The sequence below is a fragment of the Neomonachus schauinslandi genome, chromosome X (genome assembly GCF_002201575.2).
Source record: "Neomonachus schauinslandi chromosome X, ASM220157v2, whole genome shotgun sequence".
NCBI lineage: Eukaryota > Metazoa > Chordata > Mammalia > Carnivora > Phocidae > Neomonachus > Neomonachus schauinslandi.
In genome coordinates, this window is record NC_058419.1 from 96,848,481 (window position 1) to 96,871,991 (window position 23,511).

At 35.3% G+C, this 23,511-nt stretch overlaps 1 pseudogene; it reads right to left on the reverse strand.

Moving 5' to 3' along the window:
• Window positions 1-2,363: 2,363 nt before the first annotated feature.
• LOC110572797 lies at window positions 2,364-3,623 on the reverse strand (annotated as a pseudogene).
• Window positions 3,624-23,511: the final 19,888 nt, after the last annotated feature.

Here is a 23,511-nt window from a genome sequence, read left to right on the forward strand (position 1 = left end):
AGGGTTCTAGAGGGGAGGGGGGTGGGAGGATGGGTTAGCCTGGTGGTGGGTATTGAGGAGGGCACATTCTGCATGGAGCACTGGGTGTTATGCACAAACAATGAATCATGGAACACTTCATCTAAAACTAATGATGTAATGTATGGGGATTAACATAAGAATTAAAAAAAAAAAAGAAAAAAAGAAAAAAAATACATATTTACAGGAACGATTCCCCATTCTCTATGACTCTTAGAAAAAAAGGATCCATTTTGGGGGAAGAAAAACAAACAGTGGAAACAGATGTAGCACCATCCCCCAAATCACCAACCCCTAGGTCCCCAGGCCTGCGCTTGGCCAGTGCTGACAGGAGGTGAGCCCAGGAGTCCATTGAACCTACTCTCTCCAGCCTGGAATTCAGAAAGGACAGGCTTTATGTCTCCCATTCCTCTCTCCAAACTCCAGAAACACTTAAAAGGGTCCTTTGTACCTGCCCACAGGAAATTAGAGAGCTGTGAACTGGGGGGAGCTGAAAACACACATTTGGTATCAAAAATAGCTGTTTTGGGGCACCTGGGTGGCTCAGTCATTAAGCGTCTGCCTTCGGCTCAGGTCATGATCCCAGGGTCCTGGAATGGAGCCCCACATTGGGCTCCCTGTTCGGCGGGAAGCCTGCTTCTCCCTCTTCCACTGCCCCTGCTTGTGTTCCTTCTCTCGCTGTCTCTGTCAAAAAATAAATAAAATCTTAAAAAAAACAGCTGTTTTAAGAAAACTCACCGAGCCACAAGAAAACACAGAAAGACAATGCAAGGAAACCAGGAAAACAATACACAAAAAGAGAAGTTAAGCAAAGAGATAAAAATCATATAAATTCTGGAGCTGAAGAATACAATGAAATAAATGAAAAATGCAACATAGACCATCAAGATCAGGATGAATAAAGCAAAGAAAGAATCTGTGAATTACAAGGAATTTTGAAATTATCCATTCAGAGGAGAACAAAGAAAAAAGATCTGTGGGATACCATCAAAAGTACCAATTTGCAAATTATTAGAGTTCCAGAAGGAGAAGAGAGGGAAAAGAGGGCAGAAAGGTTATTTAAATGAATAATGGCTGAGAACTTGCAAAATGTGGGGAGAGATTTGGATATCTAAGTTCATGAAGCTCATAGTCAACAAAAAAAATCTGCCTAAGGAGATCCTCTTCAAGACACATTATAATAAAATTGTCCACCAGAAACTCACTTCAGCTTTAAGGACACACACAGGTTTAAAGAAAAGGGATGGAAAAAGATATTACAAGAAAATAGAAACCAAAGAGAGGAGGGTAAATTATACTTACATCAGTCAAAATAGACTTTAAGCTAAAAACCGTAACAAGAAACAAAGAAGGTCATTATATAATGATAAAGAGGTCAATTCATCAAGAAGATAAAACAATTGTAAATTTATATGCACCCAACATAGGAGCGCCAGAATATATTAAGCAAATATTAACAGATATGAAGAAAGAAATAGACAACAATATAATACTAGTAGGGGACTTTAATACCCCACTTTCAGCAATGGATAGATCATCCAGACAGAAAATCAGTAAGGAGACATAGGACTTGAACTATACTTTAAACTAAATAAAACTAACAGATATAATATAGAATATTCCATACAACAGCACAGAATATACATCTCAAGGGCACATGGAATATTCTCAAGGATAGATCATATGATAAATCACAAAACAAGTCTTAATAAATTTAAGAAGACTGAAATCATATCACATTTTTTATTTTTTGGTTTTGGCCAAAATTTTTATTTAGTATTCTATAGTTGCTTAACACACAGTGAAATGGTCTTATTGGGGGAGGGGAAAGGTGAGGTTCCTGAAGATTCCAAGGAAATGTCAGAATGGCAAAATATGGCCATCATTATCCATTTGCTTTATTGGATTTACTGGGCAAATAGCACTTTCCTTACATAAGCATCTGATCTCAGGTTTTTCATACTGAGAACATTGAGATTTCAGTTTGAAGACACTCTGAAATCCTACCCCTACCACCCTCTAATAGCTAGCTTGTTTGTATAGGCAGAAGGATTTACCTCTCCATTTTCTATGGCTAGATGTTTGTGGAAGGTCTCAGAATTGCCTGCATCATTTACAGGGAAAAATCAGATATAGGAAGTGGCCTTTTGGGACACCTTTACCTGGAAAATTACAACACTAGTACACAAGTCAAGTCTTAACATATTTAACATTTGCTTATCGAAAGCAAAGTCATAAAGTCAAGTACGGTTAAACAGGTTTTACTCTTTTCCCTTACAAGAACATAAAAATTATGGTAGGGGAACTTAATAGGAAATTTTTAAAAGGTAATACAATTTTTCCTTTTAGTAGTCCTTGGGTGGTTCTGACAGGAAATGTTCCATTTTTTTGTTTGTTTCTTTGAATTGGGATTTTGGTCCAAAGTTTTGTTTGTTTTTAATATCTGCCTCTCTCTCCCCTCCATCAGATCAACTTCCCCCACAGCCTCCACCTCTAGGTGCTCTGTGGCTTGAAGTATTATAGGAATCACATGGAGGAGGATACCTCCTTTTCCACAGAAGGGGGAAAACCTCTTTCTTGTCTGCCAACCAGATCATGACCACTTGAGTAGAGATCACTTCCACTGCCTGAGTAATAAATGTCTTGACTTCCACCATAACCATTATATGAGCTGCTGTAACTATCACAGCAACTGCTTACACCATAAGATGGCAGGGGCCCTCATATAGGTAGAGCACTATATGAGCTACCATAACTCTCATATGAATCTCTGTAGGAACCTCTGCTTGGACGATCTGAATAGTTAAGATCAGGACCAAAGCCATTTCCATCACTGTAGCCTCTTGATGGGTAATCATCATGTGAACTGGAATGACCATAATCATGGTAAGTATAATCTTTTGGTGGTGGTGCTTAATCTCTTGTATCACAAGAATTTGGGTAATCTCTGCTTGAATAACTGTCTTTATTAGAATACCCATCATCACTTGGAGACAAATAAACATCTCTATGAGAGGGCAGGGGTTCCTTTCAAGGTTTGCCTCCATAACTATCTCTTCCATGTTGCACGGGAGCTCTTCCTTCCATTCCATTGCTGCTGTGAACTGGTCCTGAAAGGGCAGATCTTTTAGGAGGAGGACAGCCACTTCGTGGTGGTGGTCCCCTTTTTATTGGAAGTGGTCCCTTGGAAGAATTTATGTTAAAATTCATGGAATAGTCACCATCATCCATGTGCCCTTTGCATGAAGGAGGTCTCCTGGTTCTTCCACTTCCTCCTCTTCCACTTCTAAGACCTCTTGAGGGGCCTCTGCTTCTTGGAGATGGAGGTGCTCCATATCTACCACTTTCAAATGATGGTTCGGTGGCTTGTTCTACCTTAATGGCTTTTCCATCTAAGGACTTTCATGGGCTGTATCCTTAGCATCAGCTGGGCTTTTAAACATGACAAAAGCAAATCCTCTTGATTTGTTAGTTTCATGATCTTTCACCAATAGAACTTCCACTATTTGTCCATATTTGTTAAATACAGCCTCAAGGGTTTTCTCATTTGTTTTTGTATTGAGGCCACCAATGAAGAGCTTTCCTGGGTGATCTGCTTCAACCATTTTCATCCCCTGATGAGAGTTGGAGGGGTGATGATGGTTTCATGCTCTTAGGAGCTTACCGGCAGGGGCATTGTAGCAACTCAGCATGAGGGAGAACTGCTGGTTCCAAGAACAGAAGAGGGAAGCTGCTACTGCTACTACACAAAGGCAAACCTGATATCAAATTTTAATTCAATAAGTTAATTGACTATCTATTTGACTTTATGACACTGCTTTCAATAAGCAAATGTTAAGTCTGTTAAGACTTGACTTGCGTACTAGTTTTGTAATTATCCAAGTAAAAGATGAAAACTCTCCTACAACAACATAGAAAAGTTCTTCTGTTATAACACAGGAGAAAACAAAAGCACTTTGGCTCCAAATACACTACTGAACTTTATAGTTTTACTATAGCTTATCTGATCAACAGGATATATATGGGTATGCAAGATTCCATTAACTTTGTTAACTTAATACTTACATCCATATTTCAAAGGAGAAAGAACATTAATTTTACTGTTTTTGAAATAAATATAGAAAGAAGTTAAACATATCCTCTTGATACACAATAATAAACATATTTTTAATTGTAATATTTCTTAAAGTTAAATTTATTAGAGTCTAGATATAAAGATAATTTACTTAATGTCATACTATCATTTTCTCATATGTACTGTAATGTATAGATGTAGATTATAGATGGAATGACCAAAATGCTCTTTAAAAATGATTGATTTTTACGTAGAAAAAAATATGTTCAAACCTCAAACAAAATACTGAAAATGAAAATGGTCTGTCATATTATGCCAGCATATGGCCATGTAAAGATATCAGGCTTTTCCTATTTTATCAAGGTACCCAATACTTTTAGGTAAATTTATTTTATAAAAGTTAGTCAGTGAGTAAATATTACATATAAGCCCTGTGAAATTTTTTCTTGTGGGTGAGGTTATGGCAGCCCTGGCTAACATCTGAACATCATGAGAGATCCTAAGCCAGATCCACCCCACTAAGCTGCTCTTGAATTTCTGCCTAGCTAAGATTTGAGGTAATGTGCACCACAGATAAATAATATACCATAAAGAATATATATAACATATATATTATTATAAAACATAATAATAAAATAAACACCTGTGACACCACCCACCCCCCAAATTTGTAAAATCTGACATTATTAAATGGCTTCATCCATTTCCACTTGTGTGTTAGTATAGCACTTTTAAATGACTACTGATTGGTATTATCTCATTTTCTAGCAGAATATGTGCCCCCTCCTGTTTTTGTTTTCTCTTTTAAGAATGGCTTGGCTATTTCTTTTGCCATTTCCTATAAGTTTATTTTCAATTACCACAAGCTCAAGATCTCGGGATCCATGAAAGACAATTGAGATATTTGTTTGAATTGCATTTCGGACAACTGAATATTTGACACTGAATCCTCCAATCCATTACCTCTATTTATTTAGGTCTTTCAGTAAATTTTCATAATATTCCTCATACATGTTTCACACAAGTTTTGTTGGATTTTTTTCTTAGGCACCTTACATAGCCATAAAAGTCGCTCTTCATTAGCTTATTCCATTTAAATTTAATTCCTAATTTTCATTGGCTTAATTGCCCCAAAAGTAGGAACATAAATATCATTATTTAATTTTTTTAAGAAAAACAAAAGCATTTATTCAACATTGTATTTTCTTAGCCAAACATATTCCATGTGACTCATGCTTTTTTTTTCCCCCTAGGTGAGCTTAAAATAATGTAATCTATGACCTTTCTGATACATTGCCAAATATGATGCTAAAAATGTAGTAATAAAACTACATAAGCTAGGGGTGTCTGGGTGGCTCAGTCAGTTAAGTATCTGCCTTTGGCTCAGGTCATGAGGGCAGGGTCCTGGGATGGAGCCCCACATTGGACTCCCTGCTCAGTGGAGAGCCTGCTTCTCTCTCTCCCTCTGCGGCTCCCCCTGCTTGTGCTCGCTCTCTCTGTCAAATAAAAAAATAAAAATCTTAAAAAAAACCTACATAATCTAAATCAGAAGGAATCAACCAAAGTAATATGTAAAACATAATATGAGAAAGCAGCATTTCAGTGGCTATGTTTGATATGCTTTATCATCTATTTCATTATTATCCTGTTACATTTAGTTATTTACTACTGAAAAGAGAGATAAATACCATTCAGTCAACTTATTGGATATTACCTGTAGAATATACATGTATCTGTATTTTGCTTAAGAAAAAAAATGGTTCATTTATATAACAATTGCTCTGTGCAGAGTTAATAGTAGTCAACCTTCAGTTCAATTCTGTTTTCAGACCAACCATGAATCTTTCAATCAAAGTACACATGAAATATTGTCTCATAGATGCCCTTCAACAGATGAATGGATAAAGAAGATGTGGTCCATATATATAATGGAATATTACTCAGACATCAGAAAGGATGAATACCCAACTTTTACATCAACATGGATGGGACTGGAGGAGATTATGGTAAGTTAAATAAGTTCAAGCAGAGAAAGTCAATTATCATATTGTTTCACTTATTTGTGGAACATAAGGAATAGCATGGAGGACATTAGGGGAAGGAAGGGAAAACTGAAGGAGGGGAATCAGAGGGGGAGACTAACCATGAGAGACTCCCGGAAACAATCTGAGGGTTTTAGAAGGGAGGGGTGTGGGGGGATGGGTTAGCCAGGTGATGGCTATTAAGGAGGGCACGTACTGCATGGAGCACTGGGTGTTATATGCAAACAGTGAATCATGGAACACTACATCAAAAACTAATGATGTATTGTATGGTGACTAACATAACAATAAAATTAAATTAAAAAAAGAAATATTGTCTCATAATCTTTAAATTTGTAATAAAGGATATTTTTTAACAATAAATATTATGAAACTGGTAAGAAGCTAAAGTAATTTCCTAAGACAAACCAGCTATGAAACCTGAACAAAAGATTCCTTAGTTTCTTACCTTTAAGGAAAAGCTTTATAAATGACTCATAAAATAAATCTAAAGGTAAGTTTAATAAACTTCATGTTCCCCCACTCTTTTTTTTTGAAAGAGAGCATGCACGCATGTGGGCATGTCTGTTTGAGCAGGGTGGGGGAGGAGGAGAGGGATAGAGAGAATCTTAAGTAGGCTCCATGAGTACGGAGCCTGGTGTGGGGCTCTATCTCACAACTGTGAGATCATGACCTGAGCTGAAATCAAGAGTCCGAGGCTTAACTGACTGAGCCACCCAGGTGCCCCTCCCCCATTCTTGAAGCCAGTCATTCTTGAGAAATAATCTAGCAACACCTGTCTTTTAATATTACAATAAAGGCTGAACTTGGTATTAAAGTCTTGATTCTGAATCAGTCTGGGAGTGATCAAGAGTCATTTCCTTTTCAGAATCCTCATTAGTGAATTTAAACAAGTATGTGTGAACACTACCTTCTCATTCAGCTCTGTAGTCTTTTCCTGTAGAGAGGTCCATTGTGATTCTCCAACTCAGATGCACTTAGTATGGCTTATGTTTTTAAGAACTAGCATACCAGAAGGAAGGTAGAAGTAAACTTTCAAAGCAACCAGGGAAGCACTGATGAATAAAAATGGAAACCAATGGGAAAGATTATACGTGCTGCCTCTGAGTGAATGTTCAACATCCTGTGGGGAAGGAAAAACAATTTTCCCTCTATCCTTCTAGGTTCTTGGCTGAGACCCTCCTGTAATAAAAAAAATTAACAGGAGAAAAACAAACAAAAGTTTAATAACATGTATACCTCATGTATACATGGTAGAGACCCAGAAAAACTGAGTAACTCCTTCAAATGGTCCAAGCCACCATCTTTTTTTTTAAGATTTTATTTATTTGTTTGAGAGAGAGAGAGATAATGAGAGCACAAGCCCGGGGAGGGGCAGAGGGAGAAGCGGGCTCCCTGCTGAGCAGGGAGCCTGATGTGGGGCTCTATCCCAGGACCTTGGGATCATGACCTGAGCCAAAGACAGATGCTTAACTGACTGAGCCACCCAGGCACCCCCAACCAAGCCACCATCTTAAATCTTGTCTCCAGCTAAAGACAAAAGATGTTGTAGGTGGGGAGTCAATTATGAGAGGCTACCAGGAAAAGGATAGTAAACAGGAGTAAGGTTGTTACACAGATTTAAGTCACTGCCTTCTGTATCAATCAGAGTTTCTAGAGATTTAGAGTTAATCTTCTCTTCCTGATACAGAGAGAGAGAGTTTGACCCTTATAAATGGAGATTTCCCTTATAAATGTAAATATATCTTATAAAAGAATAAGTTCTACTCAGTTTTCAGAGCTTCACCTGTGTCTGCTCCCTCTTAAAAATAACTAGCTTAAAATAATCAATATGCCAAAGAGGCATATTTGGGGATGGTATATTTTGCTCTATTTCAGTCCAATGTAAGGGGGTTTCCCAAAGGATGTTATCTCTTATTCTTCTTGGAATGCAGCCAAGGTTTTGAATCCTCAGCCCCCAGTACTGCAGGATCCAGTGGTGGGTATCTCTTTATCATCTGCTTGTCCCACTCCATGAATGTTATAAAAGAAAGTTTGACAATTACTTTCTTAGTCTCACCATCACAAAGTCACCCTGTTGCAACTTAGCATAGCACCAAAAATAGTCTTTTGATGTCTGAAGAGGTACATTTTTATGTTTCTACATTTATTTTTTACTTATGCATGAAGTAGAGAAATGAAGCTGTAAGCTCTCTTACTGCTGGGGTGTCCATTTGAGAAGAGCCTCTTGCAATCTGAAATATTTTCCTATCTCCAGAGGGTATTAATGAATTAGGTTATAGAGTCTCCAAAATTAATGGAGCTTTATTTTAATTGGTTTATAGAGATTTATAAATGTGTTTCTATATCTAGCATTTCTAAACGTTTACAGGAAATAAAGAAGCTGAAACTTTAAATAAGCTAGTCTTTTAAGAGAAAAACATTTTTCTTTCTTTCTTTCTTTTTTTTTATTTATTTTATTTTTTTTTAAAGATTTTATTTATTCATTTGACACACAGAGATACAGAGAGGGAGAGAGAGAGCATGAGCAGGGAGAGAGGCAGAGGGAGAGGGAGAAGCAGGCTTCCCGCTGAGCCGGGAGTCGATGTGAGGCTGGATCCCAGGACCCTGGGATCATGACCTGAGCCGAAGGCAGACGCTTAACCATCTGAGCCACCCAGGCGCCCCTCTTTCTTTCTTTTTATTTGACAGAGAGAGACACAGCGAGAGAGGGAACACAAGCAGGGGGAGTGGGAGAGGGAGAAGCAGGCTTCCCACAGAGCAGGGAGCCGGATGCGGGGCTCCATCCCAGGACCCTGGGATCATGACCTGGGCCAAAGGCAGATGCTTAATGACTGAGCCACCCAGGCGCCCCAAAAAACATTTTTCCTACAGAAACTGTGAGCATGTTTATGTAAGAACCCAAGTTCACATTTTCAAAATGAATCTTTGTACAAATTAGACTGGTTTCAAAACAATTTTATGACTTTTCTCAAAATTTTATGTGTTAAATATAATACAATCAATGTATTTTATTTTTTATTATATTGTTTGTTTTTTCATGAAGAGACTAATAATTCTGAAATTCACAAACTTTTTTTTTTTTTAAGATTTTATTTATTTATTTAACAGAGAGAGACCCACAGCGAGAGAGGGAACACAAGCAGGGGGAGTGGGAGAGGGAGAAGCAGGCTTCCCGCTGAGCAGGGAGCCCGATGCGGGGCTCGATCCCAGGACCCTGGGATCATGACCTGAGCCGAAGGCAGACGCTTAACCATCTGAGCCACCCAGGCGCCCCAGTTCACAAACTTTTTATATCGGCTTATTGATCAGATAGCAAATTTATTTCTATATACTGATTACAATTGTGAAAAATTTAAAACTATATTCATAATTCTGATAAAATTCTCATAGTAATTATGTACAAAGTAGTATGGATGTCTGCACATAATTTTCCAAGATTCTTATATGGACTCATGAGTTTTGCTCATCTATTAATTATCTATTAATTATTTTGCATGATAGATGTTTACTTTGTGAAAAAGAAGTTAAGTTGGTTAAAAGTTACCATGGGTAACTGAGACTATTAAATTAATAATAGAAGAAAAGCACAGAGGTGTGTGCAAGGTAATGGGATGCGTTTTAACAAAAAAAGAAAGAAAGAAAGAAAGAAGTTTGTAAAATAAGGTATGTGTTTCAAAAGATAAAACCTGGATACATAGAGAAAGTTATGGAATTTTTTTTTAAAGATTTTATTTATTTATTTGAGAGAGAGAATGAGATAGAGAGAGCATGAGAGGGGGGAGGGTCAGAGGGAGAAGCAGACTCCCTGCTGAGCAGGGAGCCCGATGCGGGACTCGATCCCGGGACTCCAGGACCATGACTTGAGCCGAAGGCAGTCGCTTAACCAACTGAGCCACCCAGGCGCCCGAAAGTTGTGGAATTTTTGCAGTAAGGAAATTTAGTCTTGGTTTATATAACTACAAATAATGGGACTGAAAAGAAGAGTTGAAATGTATTAACATTTTGACAAATTTTGCTCAATGTTGATGAGCTTATTCACAAGATAATTTATAAAGAAGGAGCTGTGACTCTTTTAGTTGGTTTTCTCTTTGTTAAAATGACAACTGATCTTGGGCGCCTGGGTGGCTCAGTTGGTTAAGCGACTGCCTTCGGCTCAGGTCATGATCCTGGAGTCCCGGGATCGAGTCCCGCATCTGGCTCCCTGCTCGGTAGGGAGTCTGCTTCTCCCTCTGACCCTCCCCCCTCTCATGCTCTCTGTCTCTCACTCTCTCTCTCTCAAATAAATAAATAAAATCTTTAAAAAAAAATGACAACTGATCTTAAAGTTTTAAGTCTTAACAAGGAGGAATAAAAATGTTACCCTTTGTGTAATCTGCTCAGAGAGCAGAATTCAGTATGTCACTCAAAAAATTTTCAGTGCTTTGTGTTGACTTTATTGAGTTCTAGAACAGTAGTCAGCAATTATTTTTTTCTGTAAAGGGCCATCTGTTAAATATTTTAGGCTTTGAGGACTATAAGGACTGTAAGATCTGTCACAACTACTGTGTCACTATAGTGGAAAAGCAGCCATTGACTATATCTGGAGGGGGGAAATTTGCCACCCTAAAATGTATCTCTTTGGTGTGTGGATTATTTTAGATTGATTATTTATTTATTTATCTATTTATTTATTTATAGAGAGGGAGAGAGAGAATCTTAAGCAGGTTCCATGCCCAGCACAGAGTCTGATGTGGGGCTCAATCTCACAACCCTGAGATCATGACTGTGCTGAAATCAAGAGTCAGAAACTTAACCAACTGAGTCACCCAGGCACCCCTTAGGTTGATTATTTTTAAGAAACAGAAGACTCAATAAGTTTTTCCTTTTTGCCTCTCCACTAACTGCCTGAAAGAACTTAGATAGAAGACCTGCTCCAGGAGAGAGCTACCACCATTGATAATGATGGTATAATATGAATTAGGTGTGGTAGACAGGGAGAAACATAGCAAAGGATGTTTGATAAAATTCATCTCTGTGTCCCATTGTTTCTGTATAGCCCAGCAAACATTTGTTTACTAAACATTTACTCTTTTTCATTTTCCTTTGAGTTCTCTTACTTACCTTTGAATCCTCAGACCCATACCCCCTTCTCCTTAGCTCTGGATGGTGCATAAGTCTCAATTGCCTGATAGCCCATGGGCCTTTTATTCTTCTACAGCTCCCATATGTACGGAATTAAATTAGATTTTCTTCTTTGAATCTATCTTATGTCAATTTAATTCTTACACCAGCCAAAAGAATCTTAAAAGGTAGAGAAAAATTTTTCCTCCCCAATGTTATAAAGAATTAAGTGTAGTTGTATTCAGTAATATTTATGAGAATTGAATTTTCATATCTCACAAAATGTTGTCCCTATTTTAAATTTTTTCAAACATTTGAAAATACAAAAACTAATCTAAGTTTATGAACTGTACCCATGAACTCATGACTAGGCCTATGGGCATGGTTTGCTAACCTCTGTTTATAGATTATTAAAGGCTAAAAGAACAAAGAGTCCTCATTTTTAAAGAGCTAAAATTCTTACAACCATATGTCACCTTCTTCTAGTTTATTTTAAAACATTCTATTGCCACTTAGATTAAACAGATAAGCAAATATTGTTTCCCAGGTGCCCATCATCCTATCTTAATCAAGTATCTAAATCTCCTTTGATAACTGTTTTGATTTTGTCTTTCCAAGATCAGACCCTTAATTAAAAAAAATTAAGCTATCTTTACACCCGAAAGTATTTTTGAGATTTCCCAGCAGGCCCTAAAAAATCACAAGGATTTCTTCTTTCTCCTTATTAACAAGAAAAAAGATACTATAGAAATTAAGGTTATTGGTCTGCTTCACATTTATTAATTAGCTCAATACTATTATAAGATGAATAAAAAGAATAACTAAAATAATAAAGAAACTCATCCTTACCTAAGTTACTTTTGCACATAAAATGATTTTATATATAAAAATTTAAGAGATTTTACACTTCACAGCAAGGCCCTGGGTATTTATCAATGTGTTCATTATTTATAATATTCAGTTATTATCCTCAAATGACAATGGATTAGAATCTTATGAAGTAGTATTCGGTTGGACACCCTAATAGCTCACTTCCATTTTGATACTCTTGATTACTGTAATAAATTAACAACACCCATTTATTTTCATCTGTAGGTGAACTTTATTTTCCTCTGATTTTTACTTGAAGAACCAAAGGTTAGAACTCCTGTATTCAACAAAGAAGATCGGTCTCTATGACTTAAGGAAAGGACTCTACTAAATATCTTAACTATCGATATATGAAAGAAAAGACTCTTGACCGAAGATTGTCAAGCTTATATCACTTAGAAATCTTTCCAAGAGGAAATCTTTGCTAGAGGGCTGAATTAGGCTTCCTAAGACTATTTCACAAGAAGATGACTTCATGGAGGCAGACTGCAGATCCAAGGTCCAAGGGAACAAGAATTGATTACATAGGACTGAATAAACTGATGAGAAAGTTTTATTAGTGGTTATTTGTTTGGAATATTGTTGATGTTGTTTTAATACTCTATTTACTGATGAATATATAAAGAATCACTTTTTTTTCCTTCTAGATCTCTTACCCTCAATTTAGAATTGTTTTATCCTTTTATAAATAGAAATGAAGCATTGTAAAATGCAATCTAATTCTCAATGAAGTCTCATAATTCAGAAACAAATATTTTTAGAGTTTTCTTATTTTTGTGGTAATAGTTATCATCATAAGAACCTGCCTCCATTTTACCTCAAATTGGAAAATTTGATTGTGCAACCAAAAACATACTGGGGTGTTATATTTGGGAATGAATCACTTTTAATCAGGTACATCAGGCTCACCATTAAAGAACAAAGGCACCAATGCCTACAAAACCTTCATAGGAAACTGGCCTGGTACCTAGCTTATAGGGTTTCAACCTTACAAGTGATAAAATCACTTCCTGGCAGGCCAGGAACCAGAGCATATTTCGGGGACCTTGAGCAAAGAGAAATTTGCTATTTCTATGGATACAACAGTAAAATCTAGGAGAGAGATTTTCTTGGCCTTGACTTCCTAGCCTAGACTACAGAATCCTTTAAATGGTTCAGTCTTGGATTCTTTAATAAAATTTACAAACAAAAGGTAACAATTTTACTTCAGTATCTATTAAATACTACATGATCAAGAAAGCTTATGGGGTTATTTAACATCTCATAGCATTTGTGAAAATAAACAGTCTAAACTATAAACCAACCTTTTTTTTCTGATCAATATTTGGAGATTATTTATGGCCAAAACAGGGAATGCTATGGACTGAATGTTTGTGTCCTCCCAAAATTCATATGTTGAAAGCCTAATCTCAATGTGATGGTATTTGGAGATGAGACTTTTGGAACTCAATTAGATCATGAAGGTGGAGCATTCATGAATGGAATTAGAGCCTTTATAAGAAGAAACATGAGGGAGATAATCTCTCTCTTTCTGCCACATGAAGACACAGCAAGAAGATGGCCAACTGCAAACTAGGAAAGGGTCCTCATGAGAACTGCTGACACCTTGATGTTGGTCTTCCCAACCTTCAGAACTGTGAGAAATAAATGTTTAAGCTATCCAGTCTTTTATTTGTTATACTGGCCTGAACTAAGATAGGGAGATTGTTAAGAAAATTATTAAAACTGGAAAAAAGGCAAAAAAGGTGGGCGGCATGTCTTTTCAATGTTATTCTGACATTGTTTAATAAACTCAACCTAAGATTATACAATTTTCTAGGGGAATGTATCTGTGTCTGAGTTTGCTATTTACTATTTGATTAGAACCCAGACACTATGAAGTTACTTGCTAAAATGTAAGTTTCTCTCTGATAGAAAAGACAGTCCTGATGGTTATGGTTTGATTGCCCCATAGGACAATAATAAGTTTTGTATCTAACCTAGCAGCCCTACTTTAACAAATTTTAGATGGTTTTCTTGTTAGACTATATAAACCCCTTTTCATGAAATGCTCTTGGAGCCAGTTTTACCATCTTAGTGGTTTTCTTCATTAGTTAATGAGTTGAATAAAATGTTTATTTTATATCTGTATAAGTCATTTTTAACTTTTTAAAAGTCATAATTTGACCCATATAAGGTATTCATGATTACAGAAACTGGCATTTTAATATAAATATAAGAATTCATATGGGTATTCTCATAAGGCTTCAATACCATAGAGAAGAAAATAAGGCCAAAATTTAGTTTCCTTTTACCTTGGGTTATATTTAAATTTTCTGATGCAGACTTTAAATTAATTAGATGTGTATCTTGTAATAGCAAAGAGGATGACAGGCATTCTGGACATAGATTAAATGGTCTTAATGTCATGAACCAGAAATTGTCTCTAGAAATAACTGATCCTATTTTCCAATTATTTTCAGAAATGACAGAATAATAGTAAATCTGCCAAAACCAAAATTGTTTTTGGTAGATATTTTCCAAAGGTCATATTGTGAATACTAATGAAGCAAATGCAGCAATTTGTTTAGTTATTTCAATATATATTTAGTAGCTGACTCAAACCCCACAGGCCACTGAGAAATGGTGCTGCACAAAAATCAGAATTTTTTACCCCCACAGGAGCAATACTGAAATTTTCCTCTGGCCAAGGTGAATTACTAAATACACTTGTACTTAAAACTTTCCTGTGTAAAGTATGTATACTGTATTCCATAAGATGGAACTCTGGGGTCTTCATCAACCATTTGCTAAGGCACGTGAACTAATGCAAATGTGAACTAATGGTTGTAAGAAAAAAAGCTGACCTTGTCTACAGGTGAAATCATTTGGAGGTGAGAAAGTATTTTGACACTTGTCTGGGTGAGAATAAAGTTCTCTGCTGTCATAATTTAAACACTCACACTCCCCCCACCCCAGCCTGTAGTCCTTAAACTGACCAACAATATCAACATATAACATATATCTTACTTTTTTATTTCTTAATTTTCTCTTTTCCTTACTAAAGTATAAACTTCATGATGTCAGAGATTTTTTTTTTTAAAGATTTTATTTATTTATTTATTTGACAGAGAGAGAGAGAGACAGCAACAGAGGGAACACAAGCAGGAGGAGAGGGAGAGGGAGAAGCAGGCTTCCCGCCGAGCAGAGAGCCCGATGCGGGGCTCGATCCCAGGACCCTGGGATCATGACCCGAGCCGAAGGCAGCCACTTAACGACTGAGCCACCCAGGCACCTGATTGTCAGAGTTTTGTCTGTATTCTATTTTCCTGCTATAACCTATAAGTAAATAAATGTGCCTGGTGCATAGTAACGGCTCAATACATATATATTTAATAAACTGAATGAAGTAGTTGAATGAATGAATGGATGGGACTTATTTAAGTCCATTTAACACTATGATAATATAAGAAATTTTTTTTTCTTAGAGAGGGAGAGATGGGGTGGATGGGGGGGCAAAGGGAGAGGGAGACAGAGAATCTTAAGCAGGCTCCATGTCCAGGGCATTCATATATTCTGAATCTTACTATTTTTATGTTAGATTCACCTTAGAGTTTATGTTTTTATTTTGCTTTAGCAAAGCTTAATGTTTAATAAATGACAGAAACTGTTACCCCCGTCATTATTATATGTTACCTTCTTACAAATTCAGTAATTTATAAAGTTTTTTCTTTCCATTTTGGTACTTTTCTTGTGTATTTTTATAGGTCCTCTCAAATTCTGTTGTTAATCAGATAAAGTATAAATTAAAAATAAATATCATTTACATCTAACCCAAGAAAAATCTATTTTTAAAAACTCTACACTGATTGCTAAAATATTATTCATATACCTATTCTATCAAAACCCTCCAGAAAACAAAATAAGTTTGTAAGAAATACTTCTTTCTACTTTGTATCAGTGAACAATTATGAATTTTGAATAATTAAATAATTCCCACAAAACTGTTGCATAAAGTTATTTATTATAGTAATGGGAGTTTTGTTTTTGGATATGTGCTGTAACAACATTGGTAAGAGAAGTGCAACATTTTCTATTGAGAAAAATATAGTCAAAGGTAGTTAGTGCAGAAAAATCATTAAACATATGTAAAAATTACATTCTAATTTCTGGGAGGCTTTGCACAAAAATAAGTTATTAGGTTGTATTACTTCACCATCAATTTACATTGATCAAACATACTCATTTTCCCACAAATGCTAACTAATCAGTGTACAGTTGATTAAATGAAACAAAAGATCTGATATTGCCTATGAATATATATTTTGTCATCTATAGTACATGTTAACATTCTAATTGCTATTTTGAACTGTAAATATAAACACAAAAATATTATTGGAGTTTAAAATTTAGTTGAAAGTACAAAAAAAGACAAAAATTCAAACACTGATAGGTGGTCTAAACATGACATTTATTTGTGTACCAAAAGAGTCTTTGTCAGTTAGTCTTTAGAATCTGTAATAATGTTCTCCTTAAGAATGCTGCAGATTTAAGTAGGGATTTTCAAGTTATAATGGCAGATAATGACAACTAGCTTGCTCTCTCCAACAACTAGTTGGAGAGCAAAATGTGTATTTAATACACATTAAATATTCCAAAAAGTTTCAAACTTTTAGCAGCATTGGAAACTAAGAATCTTTAGTCTGCAAGGTTCAAAGAAGTATTTTTATTTACTAAAGCATAAGTGAGCTCATGAGGCAGAATGTAGTAGACAACAGAGATAAGGAGGGACCATAAAAACTTCCATTCATCTATCTGTTAAACTGATTCACTCTCCCCCTCAGAAAGAGAGAACTGTATCATCTTTCCTCCCCAATCTGCCTCATTCATGCCTCTCATTTTACAATCAGTTCCATTCTGAGTTGAGAGAACTATAGAAATAGTGCCCTTTGGAGAATGGTGTTATTTACAATCTCTGCTAATGAAAGAAAAAAAGAAGTTCTAAGAATATCCAGAAACAGATATCTACCTCATGGGCATACCAGGCAGTGAAACCAAGATATCCTTCCTTAGACCAGAAAACTTAAACATTACAAACAGCATTACACTACAAAAACAAAACTTACGGGCGCCTGGGTGGCTCAGTTGGTTAAGCGACTGCCTTCGGCTCAGGTCATGATCCTGGAGTCCCTGGATCGAGTCCCGCATCGGGCTCCCTTGCTCAGCAGGGAGTCTGCTTCGTCCTCTGACCCTATCCCCTCTCATATGTTCTCTCTCTCTCTCATTCTCCCTCTCTCAAATAAATAAATAAAATCTTTAAAAAAAAAATTAAAAAAAACAAAAAAACCCCAAAACTTACAATTACAAAACAGCAACAATAAAAACTATTTTGCACCAGCTGCTGGATGGGCTAATCAGTTATCTCTTTGTTTTACAAATTAAGAAAATAATTCTAATAGTAATCTCATGGCTATTATAAGAAAGAAGAATTTACTGATTTAGACCTGAAACTGATATAACAGCAGATGAAGTTTTATATCTTATGTTTCATAGATGTCATAAGTCACAAAACAACAACAATCACAAAACAAACCAAAAACCCAATCTTTAGGAGAAAGATGTACCACATGAGTAGAAATTAGTTTTAAGAAACATACTATATTATGTTCTCAGTAAGAGCGTTGAAAGCTATGTGAAAACACAAGAAACCATGATCAAAACTGAGTCGATTTCAAAGTCAGGAAGAAAGGAATAAAGAGTTCAGCGAGACTAGGCAATACCGCAATGATTTAATACCGCAGACTAAAATTCAGTTTTGAAAACAATGGAGCATAGTCATGGTGTTGGAGAAACTGATCCATCCCATGGAGGACAAACCTAGTGCACTTTCCCTGAACACAGAATAACAAAAAAGGGGAAGACAATCACAAACTACAGGGTAAGACGTGGGGAAGATAGAATGAGAAAATTTATCTTCCCAAGGAGGAAATCAAAACCAAAGGGTAATGAAAGAAAATCAATATAAGATATAATTTAAGAAAACATTATACAACTGAAGAAAGATTTGACTTATAAGACAAAGTGCTTACCAAGAAAAATACCCATCTTATCCTAATGAATTTGTAAAACATTTCAAGAAAAAATTAGTAATTCTAAAATCAAGGAGGCTGAAAATCAGTCTTACTCCAAGGAATAAAAAAAATGACCTTTGAAACTTCTGTAATAATAAATGCAGAAGAGAAGAGAGTAAAATCCACAGTATTTTGAGAGAGAAAGAAAGTAAAAAATACTTAATATGCCAGATGGTTTGTCAGTCATGTTATGTGCGTAGAGCAGAGAAAGTGAACCACCTATGTTCTCTTATAAGAAACACGTGAAGATATATTCTAGGCAGCACAAACATAGATTATTAATTTAGTCATCAAATATTTAATGATTGCTATGTGTAGTACCATTATTAAAGTAGACACTATATTAGGCACTAAGGATAAAAATTTCACATAGTACTAGAAGGCGATACTTGTACCTACACATTGCTAGAGAGAAAACCAGGAGCTGTGACCCAGAGAGAGAATCAAAAAAGATCCCGGAGAATGCTTTCATTGTGTTGAGAACTAAAGAATGAATAGTAGTAATCAGAGTCATTGGGATGAAGGAGAAAGTATTTTCAAAGATCCTGGGAAGAAAGTAACCATGACATGGCTCTGGAACTGAAAGAAGCCACTGTGGCTATAGAGGAGAAAAGATGATAGTGCCACATGATGCATGGGAAGTAGTAGGGACCAGAACATGCATGGCCTTACAGGCCATATTAACACTTTTGATCTTTATCTGAAAATCATGGGAAACCATTAACTGATTTACGGTAAGTGTGTGTGTGTGTGTGTGTGTGTGTATTTTGTTTGCATATGAGGTACATGTTCAAATTTACATTTTTAAAAGTTCACACTGGTTGAAGTATTTAGGAATAGATTAAACGGGGACAATTTGGATATAGGGAAACCATCTGTGACACCATTTTATTTGTGCACCTCCAGAGATGGTGAATTAGAGTAGTGGTGATGAATACAGAGAACGTATACATTGTAAAGATATACCAGACTGAAAACTAGGTTTTTGATGTGTGCAATTGATTGGATATTAATATCTTTTCACTAAGATAAAACATGTTAGAAGAGGTGGGTTTGGTGTTAGGGAGAAGGTTACATGAATAGGGTCGGGAAATTCTAAGTGTGTGTATCCTTTGAGACATTTAATTGAAAATTTCAGATTTCAAGGAAGCAGTTGGGTCTGGATTTCTGAAGAGAGTTCTCAGACAGAAATACAAGTCTGTGAGTCATCACGTGTGGGATTTATTAAAAACTTTGGAACTAGATAAGACAGAGAAAAGAGCTCACAAATATACAAGCCTGGTAAAGATGAACTGACACTAAGCCCTGAAAGAAGTTAAAATTAAACTGAGAATAAATATTTTGCAAACATAATTTTTAAAAAGGATTCCTAAGAGAACATATATAATAAATGGCTTTAATAAGACAGAGGTTTATTTCTTTCTCATCCAAAATAAGATTCACGTGTAGCAATCCAGGCCTTAATTGGTACTGCCAAGGTTATCATCCTCAGCAAGTAATTTTGATTCTCAGGTTCTCCTTTGGCTCCAAGATTCCTGCTATAGCCCTACTTTATGTCCTTATTCCAAGCAGGAAAAGGAGGAAGAATGTAGAAAATCCGGAAGACTTACCTGATTTATGCTTCAACTCATTGCTCACTCCTGGGTGCAATGTCACTGGGAAATGTAGTTTTGGGTTGAACACATTGCCATCTGGAATGAAATGTGCTTTCTGTTAGTAAAGAAGAGAATAGGCACTTGGGAAGGCAACTGTGGGAAATCACTCTTATACACTACTATTTATGGTATATATTATTACAGACTTTCTGAATGAAATTTTGGCAAACTTTATTCAAATATTTAAATTTGTATACACTTCGGATGGAGTGTTTTCACTTTTAGGAAGCTATTCTAACGAAACAGAGAAATTCTGTCTCACCAAGCAGTTTTGGGAAGTTTACAGCTATGGTCATCCTGGTATTTAAATTGGAAACAATCCAAATGTCAAGAAAAGCAGTCAAAGTTGTAGGTTCTGGATATCACCTAATTAATTCTTGAGTGGGGCATGGGATATAGTTGTGCCCCTTAAGATAATTGAAATTGGAGTTCCTGGTCCCATTATTTTAATAATAAAGCTTCAGCAACCATATCAAACTTAAGTCTTTCTCTTAAGTTTTGATATCTTATACTCTGGTCAGCTTTCCCAAAGTAATCTCCTCTTTCATTCTCACTTGTCCAATGCTCTATAGCGTGGTGCCAATTAAACACTATGTTGCTCTAGTCTGTTATCAGTATTGGAAACAGGTAAGCTTTATCATCATCTAATTATATTTGGTTTTGTCATTGGGAGATTTCATGTCCTAGTCGGTGAGAAATATGATATTTGGTCCATTCTTCATCTTTCAAAAACTATGTGAAATTTCTTTCTTCCTATCTATGGTGGGAGACCACCAGCTATATTCAGTTTGTTTCCATAGGATCTTAATTTTCCTAAACAATTTGGCTTGCATAACAAATACTGAGAAAGATACAAATTTATTCTTTATAAAAAGATAATTACTTAACAGAAAAAAGAATATTATATACATTACACTCATATCATTAACTACTAAATTAAGTTAAAATTACTAAATCACCTTTCATATGTATTATAACTTTCTTGTTAAACTTCATATTAAATTTTCTTCTTATGATTATAACTAAAGAGTTATGCTTTTATTTACAGACTCAACTTGTTCAAAATAATTATAATATTTTCTCTGTTATGCACATATCATCAAAACGTAGACAATGAGAATTTTTTTAACTGAGTTCATATAATCCTTGCACTATCCCAGCTATCTTTGAAATCTTCCTCGTTTTTGGGCAGTCATAATATGTTCCAGGTCAAAAGATGAGCTATTATCTAAGAAGTGCTAGTTCTTTTTTTAAAAAAGAAGAGAAAAATTTTAGAAAGTAAATTCTCGGCATTGAGGGCTGTGCATCACATTTTTGCACATGAGAAAGTCTGGTAGATAGGATGAGATTAATGGTGGGTCAAATTCAAGCTAGGACTAAAAAAGTTACTACTTTTAAAAAGGCCACAAGTTCACAATATTTCTAGCTTCATGTTATTAAATTTTTTTATGTGAAGTTGAGTTTATCAGTGACATGCACACTTAAATTATTAATCCTTCCCTAAAGTTTTAAATGTGCCCTTTTTCTTTAGTAGTTCTTAAGCTTCATTTACTTCTATTTTAGAGTCACTTCATTGTCTTTCACTATTGGTTACAGTAAGAGAAAGAAATGTTCTCTAATGTGTTTATTCTCTTTAGTCATCTTATTGATAGGTAGTGAAATAAAATATATAGAAATAAAAGTTCATTTTATTTTCATATTGTAGAAATGAAGTTGTAGATAATCAGAGATTGAAATAATTATTTTTAAAATAAAATGTGAAAGTGTGTGCTGTTAAAATTATGTTTTGTGACATATACAACAATGTAGATTTTAAGTTAAAAAAACTCATTCTATGTAGTTATTTTTAGCAAATAATTAATGATACCTTTTTGTGTGCTGTTATGAAGGACAGCATTTGTTATTTTGTAGGTCTCAGTAATCCTTGTGCAAATATGAAATGCAAATACATAATTAGCTAATTTATTAATCATTCATTTAAGATATTATGTACTCTGTGTCAAACATTCTTCAAGGTCTAGCGATATGATAATAAATAAGATACTTATATCTCTCTCCTCCCCTAAGTTACAAAAACAGTTGAGAAAACATCCAGTTAAATAAATGATTATAATGCAGCTTGATGAATGTTACGGTAGGAGAAACTAGAATTTTATGGGAGCCTATTGCAATGGTACAGACCTGTCTTAGTGATGGTCTTCCTCTGAATGCCACATTTAGGTTAAGAAATAGAGAATGAATAGGACTTAGCCAGACAGAGGGTAAAGGTTGCATAGTGGAAGTGATGGCCTTTCAGAGTGAATGTCATCTATATTTAGGAGTCAGACATTATCTAAAGGGCAAAACTAAGTCATTGAAGGGACTTAGGTAGTGAATAATTAGATTTGCATTTTTAGAAATATTATTTAGACTGGAAATTTGGAACTGTAAAGGGACAGGGTGAGAGGAAACAGAACAATTAGGAAGCTGTTTCAGAACTTCAGGAAGGGATGATAATGGTCTAGAACAGAGTGGGACAAAGTGATGATAGACAGAAGGATAGAAAATAACCCATATCCAAACCATCAAAAAAGCCTGTTGAATTTATTATCAAATGTTTCCAGAATCTGATCACTGTTCACCATCTGCCTTGCCACCATCCTGGTACAAGCCAACAACACATCTCATTTCAATTATTGCAATAGTCTCTTAACTAGAGCCAGATTTAGCCAATAAAAATTTTATCTGGCAACCCTACTCCTAGCTGCTCTCCCACCTCTGCTTCTTCTCCCTTGTCAGTCTCTTCTCAACATGGCAGCCAGAGTACTGTTACGAAAACACAATCTTGAAAAGCTCTAAAAACCCCAACTGGGCACAATGTATTATATATTTTTACAGTGCTTGGTTTAATTTGCTAATACTGTGTTTAGGATCTTTGCATTTATGTTAATGAGTGCTTTGGTTTCCAGTTTCTCTCTTAGTCTACCACGGTCAGGTTTTGCTATTGATGTTAACGTCTCATCATTAAATGAATTAGGGAGTAATCTATTTTTTTTCTGTATTCTCTGAAAATGTGTTTATAAGATTAGATTTATCTTTTCTTTGCAATTTGGTAGAATTTGGCTGAAAACCACTTAGGCCTTGTGTTTGTTATTGTTCTACATTTTAAAATACTGATTCAATTTATTTGTGATAAGACAATATTGTGATAAGTCAATTTTTATAACATTATTTTCCAGAAAATTGACTATTTTGTCTACATTTTCAAGCTCATTGTCATAAAATTCTTCATTGCTTTTTCTTCCTGTAATCTGAGTTTTATCTGTACTTACTGTTTTCCCCCTTTTACATCCCTCATATTATTTATGTGTTGCTGTTCTTAATTTTACCAGTGGTTTTTATTTATAGTTTAAAAATAATCAACTTTTATCTTGTTGATTTTCTCCATTGTGTATTTGTTTTGAATTTCACAAATTTCTTTTTTTTGAATTTCATAAATTTCTGATCTTGTATTTATTATTTCCTAACTTCCATTTTCTTTGGTTTATCGTATTTTCATATACTATCCTGTTTTTTGTATTTAAAATTCTCATGTATTTTTTTTATCAAATTTCATGTAACTGTTAGATCTAGATGTCCAATTGATTCAGTTTATTTTA